Here is a 16,852-nt window from a genome sequence, read left to right on the forward strand (position 1 = left end):
TTTTAAAAATAGAGGCCCAGTCAATGAGTACCATCTCTCAGGATGAAAACACAAGACAGACTTTTAAATTAGACCAAAAAATATGCACTCTTCTCCCTGCCTTTTTGCTGTCTAACACCATGGGTACTTCAGTAATCATCCACTCTGGATACCAGAACTTCAGGCTCCCCTCTGAGAGTTTAAGCCTGAGTGCCATGAAGTCCTGCTGGTGAAAAATGGCTCAAGACATCAGGCATCTCCTAGGCAGTCTACAGGGCATATCAACCGTCCTTACACTGGATTCTGCTTTTTGAGGGGAGTATACCTGGGTCCTATTGCAAGATCACCATGATACTCCAAGAAATAAATTCATCTGGATAATATGTAATATTATTGCCCTGGCTTCCATGGGGGTGATTATATACAAAGCATTCATTTTTAAGATTTATCCATTTTTCTAAGATTAAGTATTTGTATGTCATCTGTCAAGTAAAAATTGAAGAAATTGTTACCCAAGTTACCTTAAGTATATTCCAGCTAGAATTAACATTTCCCTCTGGACATGAAGTTATATTCTTTTGCTATTAGATAGGAGAAATGATAGATTCACTCATTAAAATAAAAGCCAATGAATTCCTTTCCTTTCCAGAACATTCAAAACTGATTCTAATCAGGCCGACAAAGAAATAAAAATAAATTCCTCTCTACTCCCTGTAAAAGGATTTGTTTTATTTTTATTGTTCAAGTTTATAAGAATCTTTTACTTTCAGTTCAGTTCAGTCACTCAGTCATGCCCGACTCTTTGCAACCCCATGAATTGCTGTCCATCATCAACTCCCAGAGTTTATTCAAACTCATGTGCATCGAGTCAGTGATGCCATCCAGCCATTTCATCCTCCTTGTCGTCCCCTTCTCCTCCTGCCCCCAGTCCCTCCCAGCATCAGAGTCTTTTCCAATGACTCAACTCTTTGCATGAAGTGGCCAAAGTACTGGAGTTTCAGCTTTAGCATCATTCCTTCCAAAGAACACCCAGGGCTGATCTCCTTCAGAATGGACTGGTTGGATCTCCTTGCAGTCCAAGGGACTCTCAAGAGTCTTCTCCAACACCACAGTTCAAAAGCATCAATTCTTTGGCTTTACAAGATGCCAAAATTCTTCGTGGGTATTTGAATCATGCATCTCTGTCCCAAATACTGAGGGCCATTACCCATCATCCGGCATTTATGATGTAAACACTATCACAGGAGGCCATAAAAGTGGTTAGGTTTGGAAACTTGGAATGAAGTAGGAGCAAAGACACGTGGGAGAATGTGCATTCTGAGAAGTCTCTATTTCCACGTCTGGACTGAGGGGAGAAGCCCTGCCTGATTACAGAAGTTTTGAATTCATGAAAGGAATGAAAGTCATTTTGCCATGAGGCGTTTCTCTTTAGAAGGAGTAAAGGAAGAACAGGATAAATGCACCTCTTTGTCAAGACAAAGCTTCTCTGCACATCGGCCAGGGTCCCGCCAGAGCCCTGATGGCGGACAGAGGGTGGTTCCAGATGGTCCTCCTAGGACCCTATACCCAACTGTCATCTAACCCCAAACTGTCACCTCCAACCACGGCAAGTCGGCAGGGCAGCTGGCTTGCATCGGTTGTGTTGTTGGGCTTCAGCATGAAATTTTATTTGAAGAAATGGTCTGGTCATTAAAACAGAAAAACTACTATTATAAAATATTTACAATCCAACTAGGAAAGTGTGACGTGTAGAAGGTAGGTCACTGTGCCCTTCCCTCAGTCCACTGTGACCAAGCAGCCAACATCTCAAACCAAGACAGAACTCAAAACCGTCTCCTGACCTCCTGCGGGAGAAAGCTGCCAGAAGAGGGGCACGCAGTCAGATGCTGACTAAGGCTGTACCGAGGAGTCTGGCCAGTCTCTGACCAGACAAATAACAGTGAAAGCTCTCCTCTGTTAAGTGTCAAGTGAGTGTATAGAACATAAGAAAGAGAGAGAAAGGAGACAAGTGGGAGCAGCTGAGAGGTTCCACAGCATCCTGCCTCTGTGAAGGATATCCGAGGACATGCTTCATCTGGGACTCTCCAGCAGTCAAACTTCCAGGAAGAATTATCTTATCAGCTGTCTCCCCCGGGCCAGCACTCCTGTCTTCCCCATCATCCAGTATGCATGTCCACCATCTTTCCAGGAGCATTCCTGCCTGGGGTTGCATGTTGACAGACCCCATCTTGTCTCAGCTTACTCATCCTTGCCTGCATTACACATGGTCAACTACAAGCTTCTTGAAAACTTTCCTCCCTTGGATGTTTACTACACTCCTTTGAGCTTTCCTCCTCCCGGCGGTCCTTCTCAACACCCACTGCAGGATATTTGTCTAATTTCTTTGAACTGACTCAGTTGTTCACAACTCCTAAGCGATGGGATTCCCTGGAGCAAATTTCCCTTTACACACATTCTCTAAGGGATCTCATTCACTCTTACTCCTATGACTTGAAATGCCATCAACATACTGACAACCTTGAATTTATATCTTCCATCCAGACTTTGCCCCAAGCTTGACTCATACACTCAAACAGTGGTTGGACATTTGCCTCCAGGTACTTAATTCCCAGCCCCCAAAGTGGCCCTGTGTGTGGACTCTCTCACTGACTCTGGGCTGGACAAGAGAGTGGCTTTGGCCCACAGTGTATAAGAAGGAAGTTGCCAGCACTTGCCTTGGTGTTTTGAGCACCCTTGAGTTACCATGTGAGAAATCTAATTACCCTCCTGGAGGAACCACCTGGAGTGACCTGACACCTCATGGAAAAGGAGAGAGGCCCAGCCACCCTCATGCCTCAGCTGAGCTCAGGATTCACAGTCCCTCAAAGATACCAGATATGTGACTAAAGCCATCTTGGACACCCATCCCCAGCTGCCAGATGATGGGAGCCACAGGAGGCACCCCAATAAGACCAGCTACCAAGGAACCATCCAGTTCTCCGCAGTCAATCCACAGAACTGTTGCTGTTTTATGTCAATAGGTTTGGGGTGCTTTTTTCATGCAGCAATAAATAACCCAAAGGATATCCATAGGTCTCTTGATTTTCCTCTCCAAACCTGTTCCAACCCCCTCATCCCTATCTCAGTCATGAAACTGCTGTCCTCCCAGGTGATCATACCTCATACCTAGAGTCCTCCCTCTCCTTCATCCAACATCTCCGCCCCTACACAGACAGACCCCACGGAACATGTCTGTACTGCCACTGCCAGAACCAGAGGGCCGTCACCTCCCCTGAAATAGGGTCTGCTATAAGGTGAGGCTTCTTAACTGGGCTCCTTCCTACTCTTTCCTTTCCCCAATCAATTCTCCACCCAACAACAAGTGGTTTTCTTAACAGTTAAATCAGATCTGGTCCTCACTATTTGAGTGGCTTTTTCTTGAACTTAAAGAAAACTCAAGCTCCTTGACACGGCTTCTACATCCCCAAATGATGGGGCCACTCCTGGCTCTCCCACTCACTTGTACCACTGACTCCTCCCCTCATTTTTCTCCTACCACCTCAGCTGATCCTCTTGCTAAGAATGTCCCTCCTACTTCTCACATGACCTGCCATCTCAGCATCAACGCCCCTCCTGACCCATGAAGCAATAATACCATTCTTGCCCCAATCCTCATTCATAATCTTCTCAGCCCTTGGATTAGTTCCTTCCAAATACTTGTTGAATTATAATATTTTTTCTGATGGTGCTGTTCTTGATCCTACAGTATGTGCTCCATTAGGGAGTGCACCAGTGTGCCTATGTAGGTAACAACTGTAGGCCCAGGGTTTGCCTGGTTCCTGGCATTCAATAGGCACCAAGTGCTTGCTGGATGATGTGAATATTTCTATGAAATAAAATATTTTCTGCTATATCAGTAAACAAGCCCCCACAGCCATCAGGGATTTCAGCCTTCCAAGTGCAAATTTATGAGTCCAGTTGAAACAATACCAGCCATCCAGCAACTATCAGCCACTTCCTCCCCAGTAGGCACTGAGTAGCTCAGGGGATGGGAGAAAGTCCAAGAGACAGCCATCTGCCACACTCACCCCCTACTGTAACAAGGAATAAAGATGACACCAATCAAAAACATGGTCCACTGGAGAAGAGAATGGCAAACCACTTCAGTATTCTTGTCTTGAGAACCCCATGAACAGTGTGAAAAGGCGAAATGATAGGACACTGAAAGAGGAACTCCCCAGGTAGGTAGGTGCCCAATATGCTACTGGAGATCAGTGGAGAAATAACTCCAGAAAGAATGAAGATACAGAGCCAAAGAAAAACAACACCCAGTTGTGGATGTGACTGGTGATAGAAGTAAGATCCGATGCTGTAAAGAGCAATATTGCATAGGAACCTGGAAAGTCAGGTCCATGAATCAAGGCAAATTGGAAGTGGTCAAACAGGAGATAGCAAGAGTGAACATCGACATTTTAGGAATCAGTGAACTAAAATGGACTGGAATGGGTGAATTTAACTCAGATGACCATTATATCTACTACTGTGGGCAAGAATCCCTCAGAAGATATGGAGTAGCACTCATAGTCAACAAAAGAGTCTGAAATGCAATACTTGGATGCAGTCTCAAAGACGACAGAATGATCTCTACTCATTTCCAAGGCAAACCATTCAATACCACAGTAAAGCAAGTCTATGCCCCAACCAGTAATGCTGAAGAAGCTGAAGTTGAACTGTCCTATGAAGACCTACAAGACCTTCTAGAGCTAACACCCCAAAAAAGATGTCCTTTTCATTATAGAGAACTGGAATGCAAACATAGTAAGTCAAGAGACACCTGGAGTAACAGGCACAACTGGCCTTTGAGTACAAAATGAAGCAGGGCAAAGTCTAGTAGAGTTTTGCCCAGAGAATGCACAGGTCATAGCAAACACCCTCTTCCAACAACACAAGAGAAGAATCTACATATGGAAATTACCGGTTGGTCAATACCAAAATCAGATTGATTATATTTTTCACAGCCAAAGATGGACAAGCTCTATACAGTCAGTAAAAACAAGACCAGGAGTTGACTGTGTCTCAGATCATGAACTCTTTATTGCCATTTTCAGACTTAAATTGAAGAAAGTAGGGAAAACCACTAGTCCATTCAGGTATGATCTAAATTAAATCCCTTATGATTATACAGTGGAAGTGAGAAATAGATTTAAGGGATTAGATCTAATAGAGTGCCTGAAGAACTACGGATGGAGGTTCATGACATTGTACAGGAGGCAGTGATCAAGACCATTCCTAAGAAAAAGACAAAATCGTTGTCTGAGGAGGCCTTACAAATAGCTGTGAATAAAACAGAAGCAAAGGGCAAAGGAGAAAAGGAAAGATATACCCATATGAATGCAGAGTTCCAAAGACTAGCAAGGAGAGATAAGAAGACTTCTTCAGTGATCAGTGCAAAGAAATAGAGGAAAACAATAGGATGGGAAAGACTAAAGATCTCTTCAAGAAACTAGAGATACCAAGGGAATATTTCATGCAAAGATGGCACAATAAAAGACATAAATGGTATGGACCTAACAGAAGCAGAAGATATTAAGAAGAGGTGGAAAGAATGCACAGAACTATACAAAAAAAATCTTCATGACCCAGATAACCATGATGATGTGATCACTCACCTAAAGCCAGACATCCTGGAATGTGAAGTCAAGTGGGCCTTAGAAAGCATCACTACAAACAAAGCTAGTGGAGGTGATGGAATTCCAGTTGAGCTATTTCAAATCCCAAAAGAAGATACTGTGAAAGTGCTGCACTCAGCAGTATGCTAGCATATTTGGAAAACTTAACAGTGGCCACAGCACTGGAAAAGGTCAGTTTTCATTCTAATCCCAAAGAAAGGCACTTCCAAAGGATGTTCAAACTACTGCACAATTGCACTCATCTCACACACTAGCAAAGTAATGCTTAAAATTCTCCAAGCCAAGTTTCAGCAATACATGAACTGTGAACTTCCAGATATTCAAGCTGGTTTTAGAAAAGGCAGAGGAACCAAAGATCAAATTGCCAACATCCATTGGATCATCAAGAAAGCAAGAGAGTTCTAGAAAAATGTCTACTTCTGCTTTATTGACTATGCCAAAGCCTTTGAGTGTGTGGACCACAACAAACTCTGGAAAATTCTGAAAGAAATGGGAATACTAGACCACCTGACCTGCCTCTTGAGAAACTTATATGCAGGTTGGAAAGCAACCGTTAGAACTGGACATGGAACAACAGACTGGTTCCAAATAGGAAAAGGAGTAGGTTGAGGCTGTATATTGTCACCCTGCTTATTTAACTTCTATGCAGAGTACATCATGAGAAATGCTGGGCTAGATGAAGCACAAGCTAGAGTCAAGATTGCTGGGAGAAATATCAATAACCTCAGATATGCAGATGACACCACCCTTATGGCAGAAAATGAAGAAGAACTAAAGAGCCTTTTGATGAAAGAAGAGAGTGAAAAAGTTGGCTTAAAACTCAACATTCAGAAAACGAAGATCATGGTATCTGGTCCCATCACTTCATGGCAAATAGATGGGGAAATAATGGAAATAACGAGAAACGTTCTTTTTTTGGGGGGGGGCTCCAAAATCACTGCAAATGGTGACTGTAGCCATGAAATTGAAAGACACTTGGAAGAAAAGCTATGACCAACCTAGACAACATATTAAAAAGCAGAGACATTACTTTGCCAACAAAGGTCCATCTAGTCAAAGCTCTGGTTTTTCCAGTAGTCATGTATGGATGTGAGAGTTGGACTATAAAGAAAGCTGAGCACCAAAGAATTGATGCCTTTGAACTGTGGTGTTGGAAAAGACTCTTGAGAGTCCCTTGGACTGCAAGGAGATCCAATCAATCCATCCTAAAGGAAATCAGTCCTGAATATTCATTGGAAGGACTGATGTTGAAGCTGAAACTCCAATACTTTGGCCACCTGATGCGAAGAGCCAACTCATTAGAAAAGACTCTGATGCTGGGAAAGATTGAAGGCAGGAGATGAAGGGGACGACAGAGAATGAGATGGTTGGATGGCATCACCGACTTGATGGACATGAGTTTGAGCAAGGTTTGGGAGTTAGTGATGGACAGGGAGGCCTAGTGTGCTGCAGTCCATGGGGTCTCAAAGAGCTGGACACGACTGAGCAATTGAACTGAACTGAAAAATCATAAAGCAGGATTTGAGAGGTATATGAGTTGTAACTGAGATGTATATGAAAGAAATGATTACAGTAAGCTCGACAGTTGCATCTTCTGATACATAGGAGAGGGCTAAATCCCTTAATGTGACAGATATGGTTTTCCATAGTGATCTGGTTTTTAATCATAAAGGATTTGATTTAGGTCATACCTGAATGGTCTAGAGGTTTTCCCTACTTTCTTCAATTTGAGTCTGAATTTGGTAATAAGGAGTTCATGATCTGAGCCACAGTCAGCTCCTGGTCTTGTTTTTATTGACTGTATAGAGCTTCTCCATCTTTGACTGCACAGAATATAATCAATCTGATTTCGGTGTTGACCATCTGGTGATGTCCATGTATAGAGACTTCTCTTGCGTTGTTGGAAGAGGGTGTTTGCTATGACCAGCTCATTTTCTTGGCAATACTCTATTAGTCTTTGCCCTGCTTCATTCTGCATTCCAAGGCCAAATTTGCCTGTTACTCCTGGTGTTTCTTGACTTCCTACTTTTGCATTCCAGTCCCCTAGAATGAAAACGACATCTTTTTTGGGTGTTAGTTCTAAAAGGTCTTGTAGGTCTTCATAGAACCGTTCAACTTCAGTTTCTTCAGCATTACTGGTTGGGGCATAGACTTGGATAACTGTGATATTGAATGGTTTGCCTTGGAGACGAACAGAGATCAGTCTGTCATTTTTGAGATTGCATCCAAGTACTGCATTTCGGACTCTTTTGTTGACCACGATGGCTACTCCATTTCTTCTGAGGGATTCCTGCCCACAGTAGTAGATATAATGGTCATCTGAGTTAAATTCACCCATTCCAGTCTATTTTAGTTCGCTGATTCCTAGAATGTCGACGTTCACCCTTGCCATCTCTTGTTTGACCACTTCCAATTTGCCTTGATTCATGGACCTGACATTCCAGGTTCCTATGCAATATTGCTCTTTACAGAATCGGATCTTACTTCTATCACCAGTCACATCCACAACTGGGTATTGTTTTTGCTTTGGCTCCATCCCTTCATTCTTTCTGGAGTTATTTCTCCACTGACCTCCAGTATCATATTCAGCACCTAATGACCTGGGGAGTTCCTCTTTCAGTATCCTATCATTTTGCCTTTTCCTACTGTTCATGGGGTTCTCAAGGCAAGAATACTGAAGTGGCTTGCCATTCCCTTCTCCAGTGGACCACATTCTCTCAGACCTCTCCACCATGACCCGCCCGTCTTGGGTTGCCCCGCAGGCATGGCTTGGTTTCATTGAGTTAGACAAGGCTGTGGTCCTAGTGTGATTAGATTGACTAGCTTTCTGTGAGTATGGTTTCAGTGTGTCTGCCCTCTGATGCCCTCTTGCAGGACAGCTGGGGTGTAATTCCAGAATAGCCTCAGAGGCCACAGTCAGTGAGGGCTCAGAGCAACAGGTGTAGATGCAGGAAACATTAGTGTGTGCACAGGGCAGCACAACAGGAGCGTGCAAGGGCCAAGGGGTGAATCTCGAGCAGACAGGCCCTGAGAGAGGATGTGGCCTAACTAGGCAGAGACAGCCCGGAGGCCCTGGGGTATGGTCCAGCTGGGGCTTCGGTGGCCATCGCGAACACACCACACTGAGGAGATGTAGTGGTTTGTCTTCCAGCTTAGCACTAGATCTGGGCAGACAGGTCCTGGGTGAGGTCTGCCACAGAGCCAACCCAGATCTCAGGCAGCAGTGCAGCCACCTCAATCCTTGCAGATATCTCAATCCTTGCAGCCACAACCCCCACCCCCCAACCTCCAGCCCCAGCCCACTCCACACCACAGCCTTATACTAGATCTGAGACAAACAATGGGGACATAACCTAGGGCTGACCCTGAGTGGAGCTGTAGATGTATATCCTGTGTAACTACATGGTCCTCCACTTGCTTCAACATTCACTTCCTTTGGGGCAGGGCATGTATATCTGGGGACCTATCCTCAGGCTCCTCCAAGTACCAGCTTCACTCCAAGCCCACAGGTAAACACAAACCCAAGTAGGTCAGCCTGTGAAATGAAGTCTCATTTAGGATCCACCCCTTTCCTACCAGGGCAGCATTTTCCATGTCTCCTCTAGTCCCTCCTCACAGAGTAGGAATAAAGGAAACGGCCCTGGCAGTGCTGAGTCCTTCCAAGCACATCCTTCATTCTCCCCACCCTGGGCCTCGGGGCAGAGCAGGGGTGTGAGAGAGTCAGTGACCTCTGTGCTCTCACACTCATGTCCTTCTCAGTCCCTGCTCCCTGGTCCCGTCCCAGCCCATTCTCAGACCCTTCCAGAATGCCCGGTGCCAACATTCACAGAACATTCTTCCATCATCAGGAGTTATTACAGAAAGAGGGCTTGTTTCTGTACAGATCCTCACCCCATAAACGTATCCTGTATACAAACCCAATTCAAACTCTCCTCTGACTCCTAGCTCCTTGATCTCCACCAGGTAGAGAGGTGCAGCCACACAGGTGAATGCTGGGATGCAGCCCGGTTCCAACAGAAGAGAACTGGGATTCTCAGAAAAAGGCTGAGTCCAGGCAAAATGAAGCATTTGAAGCAATCACATGTTTATTTACACCCTGGACATTAGCACCGCTTCCACTGCTCTTTCCTGCATTTCTCTTTTTTTCTGGGGGTGTTTTTTCCTCCTCTGTTATCAGTCTTCAGATCCCTGAATCAGTGCAGACTCTTCACTTATCCTGCTAACTATACATGTATTATAGCTCCCTTACACATACCCCTGTATGGGAGGATGCCCACAGGCTTGCTTAGGCTCATGGGGCTGTCCTGTGTTTGATGCCAGTATACTCTTCAAGCAAGCTCACATAAACTTCTGGATGTCTGCTTGCACTTCTCAGGAGAGGATCTACCTCTAACTTCTAACCCTTATGATTATACAGAGGAAGTGAGAAATAGATTCAAGGGCCTAGATCTGATAGACAGAGTGCCTGATGAACTATGGAATGAGGTTCGTGACACTGTGCAGGAGACAGGGATCAAGACCATCCCCATGGAAAAGAAATGCAAAAAAGCAAAATGGCTGTCTCACGAGGCCTTACAAATAGCTGTGAAAAGAAGAGAGGCGAAAAGCAAAGGAGAAAAGGAAAGATATAAGCATCTAAATGCAGAGTTCCAAAGAATAGCAAGAAGACATAACGAAGCCTTCTTCAGTGATCAATGCAAAGAAATAGAGGAAAAGAACAGAATGGGAAAGACTAGAGATCTCTTCAAGAGAATTAGAGATACCAAGGGAACATTTCATGCAAAGATGGGCTCGATAAAGGACAGAAATGGTATGGACCTAATAGAAGCAGAAGATATTAAGAAGAGGTGGCAAGAATACATGGAAGAACTGTACAAAAAAGACCTTCATGACCCAGATAATCATGATGATGTGATCACTAATCTAGAGCCAGACATCCTGGAATGTGAAGTCAAGTGGGCCTTAGAAAGTATCACTACAAACAAAGCTAGTGGAGGTGATGGAATTCCAGTTGAGCTGTTTCAAATCCTGAAAGATGATGCTGTGAAAGTGCTGTACTCCATACGCCAGCAAATTTGGAAAACTCAGCAGTGGCCACAGGACTGGAAAAGGTCAGTTTTCATTCCAATTCCAAAGAAAGGCAATGCCAAAGAATGCTCAAACTACTGCACAACTGCACTCATCTCACATGCTAGTAAAGTAATGCTCAAAATTCTCCAAGCCAGGCTTCAGCAATATGTGAACCGTGAACTTCCTGATGTACAAGCTGGTTTTAGAAAAGGCAGAGGAACCAAAGATCAAATTGCCAACATCCTCTGGATCATGGAAAAAGCAAGAGAGTTCCAGAAAAACATCTATTTCTGCTTTATTGACTATGCCAAAGCCTTTGACTGTGTGGATCACAATAAACTGTGGAAAATTCTGAAAGAGATGGGAATACCAGACCACCTGACCTGCCTCTTGAGAAATCTGTATGCAGGTCAGGAAGCAACAGTTAGAACTAGACACGGAACAACAGACTAGTTCCAAATAGGAAAAGGAGTCCGTCAAGGCTGTATATTGTCACCCTGCTTATTTAACTTATATGCAGAGTACATCATGAGAAACGCTGGACTGGAAGAGAAGAAACACAAGCTGGAATCAAGATTGCTGGAGAGAAATATCAATAACCTCAGATATGCAGATGACACCACCCTTAGGGCAGAAAGTTAAGAGGAGCTAAAGAGCCTCTTGATGAAAGTAAAAGAGGAGAGCGAAAAAGTTGGCTTAAAGCTCAACATTCAGAAAACAAAGATCATGGCATCCAGTCCCATCACTTCATGGGAAATAGATGGGGAAACAGTAAAAACAGTATCAGACTTTATTTTGGGGGGCTCCAAAATCACTGCAGATGGTGACTGCAGCCATGAAATTAAAAGACGCTTACTCCTTGGAAGAAAAGTGATGACCAACCTAGATAGCATATTCAAAAGCAGAGACATTACTTTGCCGACTAAGGTCCATCTAGTCAAGGCTATGGTTTTTCCTGTGGTCATGTATGGATGTGAGAGTTGGACTGTGAAGAAGGCTGAGCGCTGAAGAATTGGTGCTTTTGAACTGTGGTGTTGGAGAAGACTCTTGAGGGTCCCTTGGACTGCAAGGAGATCCAACCAGTCCATTCTGAAGGAGATCCAACCAGTCCATTCTGAAGGAGATCAGCCCTGGGATTTCTTTGGAAGGAATGATGCTAAAGCTGAAGCTCCAGTACTTTGGCCACCTCATGTGAAGAGTTGACTCATTGGAAAAGACTGTGATGCTGGGAGGGATTGGGGGCAGGAGGAGAAGGGGACGACCGAGGATAAGATGGCTGAATGGCATCACGGACTCGATGGACGTGAGTCTGAGTGAACTCCGGGAGATGGTGATGGACAGGGAGGCCTGGCGTGCTACAATTCATGGGGTCACAAAGAGTCGGACACAACTGAGTGACTGAACTGAACTGAACTGGTTTTTAATACTCAGATTACCTGCCCCTTTCTGCAAACTTCCATATAGCCTGGCTCCTTCCCCACCCCACCTCCTCAGAAACAGTTCTCTCAGGGTCACCTCAGATGCTGTCTCCTGGGCTTGAAGCCCTCATGATTCCCACCAAAAAAACTTAACTCTGAACTTCTATGCCGTGTGTATTTTTTTCAGTTGACAGTGAACACATAGGCCTGAGACTTTATTGGTGCATGTGGAGAGAGGATTAAAAACTCAGAAACACTGGGCTCTCTGGGTAGACACCAGGTAAGGGCCTTGGCATTGACTTCTGTCATGTAGAAAAAGCATAGTAAATCTTTAAGAAATAGAGGGTTGGGCCTTAAGAAGTAGAGCCTGGTGGTCCAGTGGCTAAGACTTCCAATTCAGGGGGCATGGGTTGATCCCTGGTCAGGGAACTAGATCCCGCATGCCACAGCTAAAGATCCTGTATTCTTCAGCAAGGTTCGAGGATCCCGAGTGCTATGGCTAAGACCCAGAACAGCCAAATAAATAAATAGAAATAGAGGGCTGTCACCTAAACTTCAAGGATCTGCAGTGAAAAGAGACACATCCCCATATCCAAATATTTCAACAGCTGAAATTTGATTCTACATGTAAAACTCAAGGTCAAAGACAGAGAAAGAGCCAACAGATAAGTCAGCTACCATCTGCTATTTTCAAAAATTAAAAGTTTAACCCCTCCAAGAAGAAGTAAAGACTCCTCACAAAGACAAGCATCTGCTTCAGTCCAAGTAATTGACAATTCTCTCAAATACTGAAGGCTCAGTCCTCATCTCTAAAGGACAATGACGAGGGACTTCCCTGGCCATCCAGTCCTTAAGACTCCGAGCTTCCACTGCAGCAGGCATGAGTTCAATCCCTAGTCAGGGAACTAAGATCCTGCATGTCACACAGTGTGGCCAAATAAATAAAATTAAAATAAAGGACAATGACAAAGTGTAAAAGGGGACTGTGGTGAAAATGCCTCCATGAAGTAGGTATTCTCTTTACATAAGACTTCCTTTTCCATGAAATAGATGCTTTCATTGAATAAGACTTTTCTTAAAGAGTTCTTTGTGTTCACTTATTAAAAACTAGAGAGGAAAAGCAGGTCCATGAACTGTATCTGACTCATAAGTCCATGGATGTGGGATCTTGGGCATAAGCCTCCTCTAAATCTCCACATTCTCAGCTCTGGTGGGGCCTGGAGGGGCTCTTGGAACAAGAACAAAATCACCCTCTGTAGTTATCGCGATGACAAGATCAGATGACTAGGGGAAAGTGGCCATTTAAAAGACTTGAGTGTGCATTTTAAATAGGGTCTCAGCTGAGGACAAACTGAGATTTGTTTGCTCTGATGACGGAGGAGGTGGCAGACAGGTTTTGATGCGCATGATCTGGTTTATTGCTGGGTGAAGAAGAAAATGGAATTCATGACAAGTACCTGTGGGACTTAGCAGTGTTGTCTTTTCAGACTCCTGAAACACTAACCATGACTATTAAACTTTACTGGTTTACTGGACTAAACATTAACCACATTATTTCAAACAGCTACTGCACTCAACATAGTATGTGTGCTTTTTAAAGCTAGAATCTGTAAAACATTTCTTTTTGTTGATGGGTCCAAATATCTGCTGTAGGAAATCCCACGTGACAAGGGATGAGAAGAAGCACCCCCACCCCACCCCGTGCCAGCCAGAATTTCTCCACACTGGGCCGAGGCATGCAGCGGACCTTAGACCTGAATAGTTTGCTTAGGGACACCAGGACGCAGCAGCCAGGCTGGACTCTGGAGCACAAGGGCCAGAAACTCAGCAGCTCAGCAGAGAACCACCTAGAGCAGGGCAGGAACAAGGTCCCTGTGAGGCCAATAGAGTTCTGGAATTAGTGTCATGGTGACCTCTGTTGAACCAACATCTGATGGGCGTAAAAATACAGAAGTTGCATGGTATTTTTATTTTGTAAGCACAAAGAAAGCGGCTTTGGGAAAGAAAACACTTATTAACCTGGATCTGGGCCCCTCCAAGATCAATACATGCTACAATATTACCCAATTCCAGATGACCTGTCAGCCTGACAGGCCTGTGTCATTGCCTCAATGATAACATCAAGCAATAAAAAGAGGTCGCCATAACCCCGTCAGGAACACAACCCCTCAGCCCAGCACCCAGGCCCCTTCTCCTGCTCCTGAACCCAGGACAGGCCCGGTGGGGAGCTCACTACACCTCAGATACATCTGCTGTCCCAGACCTGCCCAGTCACCCCCAGCCTGGAACCCATGTGTCCAGAAGTATTTTGGTTCTTTCACTTCTCAACGGACTTCCCTTGTGGCTCAGATGGTAAAGTCTGCCTGCAATGCAAGAGACCCTGGTTTGATCCCTGGTTGGAAAGATCCCCTGGAGAAGGGAATGGCTAATGCTTGTTGTCAATATAAAATCATCATATGTCTATAAAACCAAGTATGTTTAGGTGTAAACAAGATCTTGTTTACTGAGGGACTCCATGGCAATAGAAATATTTATGGTTCAATATCAATGATGGTTCCCTGTTGCTCTGCTACAATTTCAGTCCTTATCTATTCATCCAGTTTATGGAGAAATAGTAATAGGAGACTCACTGTCCACTTCTCAGATGTCATCAGTTCTCCAAGAGATTAGTCCAGGGCTAGAGCTGGTAGTAAATAAGTATTTCTAAGATTTCCCTGTAACATCTTTCATTGTGAAACAAAGTAGTTCAGCCTGCAATTGTTGATGTTTTATTCACATACACAAAACGTTTTACTGTTATTGGTACCCCTCATTCTGCCCACTGTTTTTATTTGCTATGTTGGATAAATTACTAATTGTTAATTAACAAGATCTCCCCTAGAGCTTCAGTGGGCTTCCCTGGTGGCTCGCACAGTAAAGAATCTGCCTGCTAATGCAGGAGACCCAGGTTTGATTCCTGGGTTGGAAAGATCCCCTGGAGGAGGGTATGGCAACCCACTCCAGTATTTTTGACTGGAGAATCCCATGGACAGAAGAGGCTGGTGGGCTACAGCCCATGGGGTCTCAAAGAGTCAGACACAACTGAGAGACTAATACTAACTAACTAGAGCTTCAATAAAACCTGGAGGAATCTTAGGGTAGTAAATACTTTGGGTATAAAAGAGGCTGAACTCTTCTTCATAAAAGGAAAGACATGGTGAAGACAGGAGCTCATCTTGGTCTCTACCCTTGACCCCAGGAGTTAATCAGAGCTTGCTCCTGTCCTCAGCAGCCCTGTGACAAGCTGCTCTGCCTGCCACGTTTCCCCTCACTCCTCCCCAGTCACCCTCTCACCAGTACAGATATCATTCTCCCATGAAGTGATCCCGCATCTCCTTCCCCAGTTCTCTGTCTGTTCAGCTCTTGCAGGGACAGAAAACTCAAGTCTCAGATTTCCAATGATAGGCTAATTTGATGCAGTTTTACTTCTTTTTTGCTGCTGTCCTGTGCACATAGAGTTCCAGCTTTAGGCTGTTCCATTGCCCCCTAAACCTGCAAACACAGCTTCCTATAGTCCTCCCTATAGAATCACACAAGACATGGCCCACAGCCTTGGTCCACTCTGAGTGTCCCAAACTGATTCACCCACACAGCAGCTCTGTAATGAACTCCCCAAGAGACTCTCTAGGTATAATTATAGGTTGTGGGATACCATTTTGTAGAAAATATTTTACATATAAAACCAAATGTGCTTTAATTTTAGAATTTTTATGGAAATTTTTATATTGAGAAAATATAGATCCAACTATGTGTCCTGACTTAGGACTCAGAAGTTGCAGTATTGTGTTGAATGTATGTGTATACAGCTCTTTGGAAGTGGTGTTATCATCATGGGTGTGGTAGGTTTTGCTTCCTCCATCAGGAGCCATCAATGGCTGACGTGTTTTTCTAATCATCTCTCTTCCATGTGAGGCAGAGACAACGCAGGGTGTCATCAAACCCCTTTCCTCTGCACATGACTTGACTCTAATGACCAGACTCCTTAGCAGCTAGATGGATCATAGGGTGCTTCCAGCAAATGGAATATGGACAGAAGCAAGTGCATCACCCTGAAACTGAAACTTCCCACAAGGACCTCTGTTTCATCTGCTTCCTGGACTCAGAGATTCTTACGGAAAACTCCAAGACCCTCAAAAATGACAGAGGCATATGATACAAGGAGTATGACCCCAGCTTCAGTCTTCAGCCACCCCTCAGGGGACATGAGCAAGAAATCTCCTTTCGCTTCAGAACACTATTGAGTTTGGGGTTTGGGGTGAAAGCCAACCACACTGATTAATATACAATGCCATCTGCTTTGCACCTGGTAGCCCCTCAAAACACCTACACTGAGTGAATGAATGAAGTCACCAAGCGAGCTAAGAACTGAATGACTCTGTGCCATACATATGGGTCTGTTTGAGAAAACCACATAAATTAAGAGTTTCAAATATCAAGCCCAGGTCTTTGGCCATCAAGGGATCCCATGACGTTGCCAGTCAGACCAGCTTCCACCGATCCCCATGACAGAGGTCTAGAGGAGGTGCTTAGACTTAAGCATACAGGACTTAAGGGGGCCTCGAAGTTGTCCAGCCTGGGGCACTCCCTCAGACAGTCAAGAAGACACTCCCTAATGAGGGCACAGATGTACTTGCTGTCTGATGAAGGCCAGCCTCCAAGGTCCTCCAAGGCAGTTCC

Source organism: Capra hircus, chromosome 8 (assembly GCF_001704415.2).
Source record: "Capra hircus breed San Clemente chromosome 8, ASM170441v1, whole genome shotgun sequence".
Lineage (NCBI taxonomy): Eukaryota > Metazoa > Chordata > Mammalia > Artiodactyla > Bovidae > Capra > Capra hircus.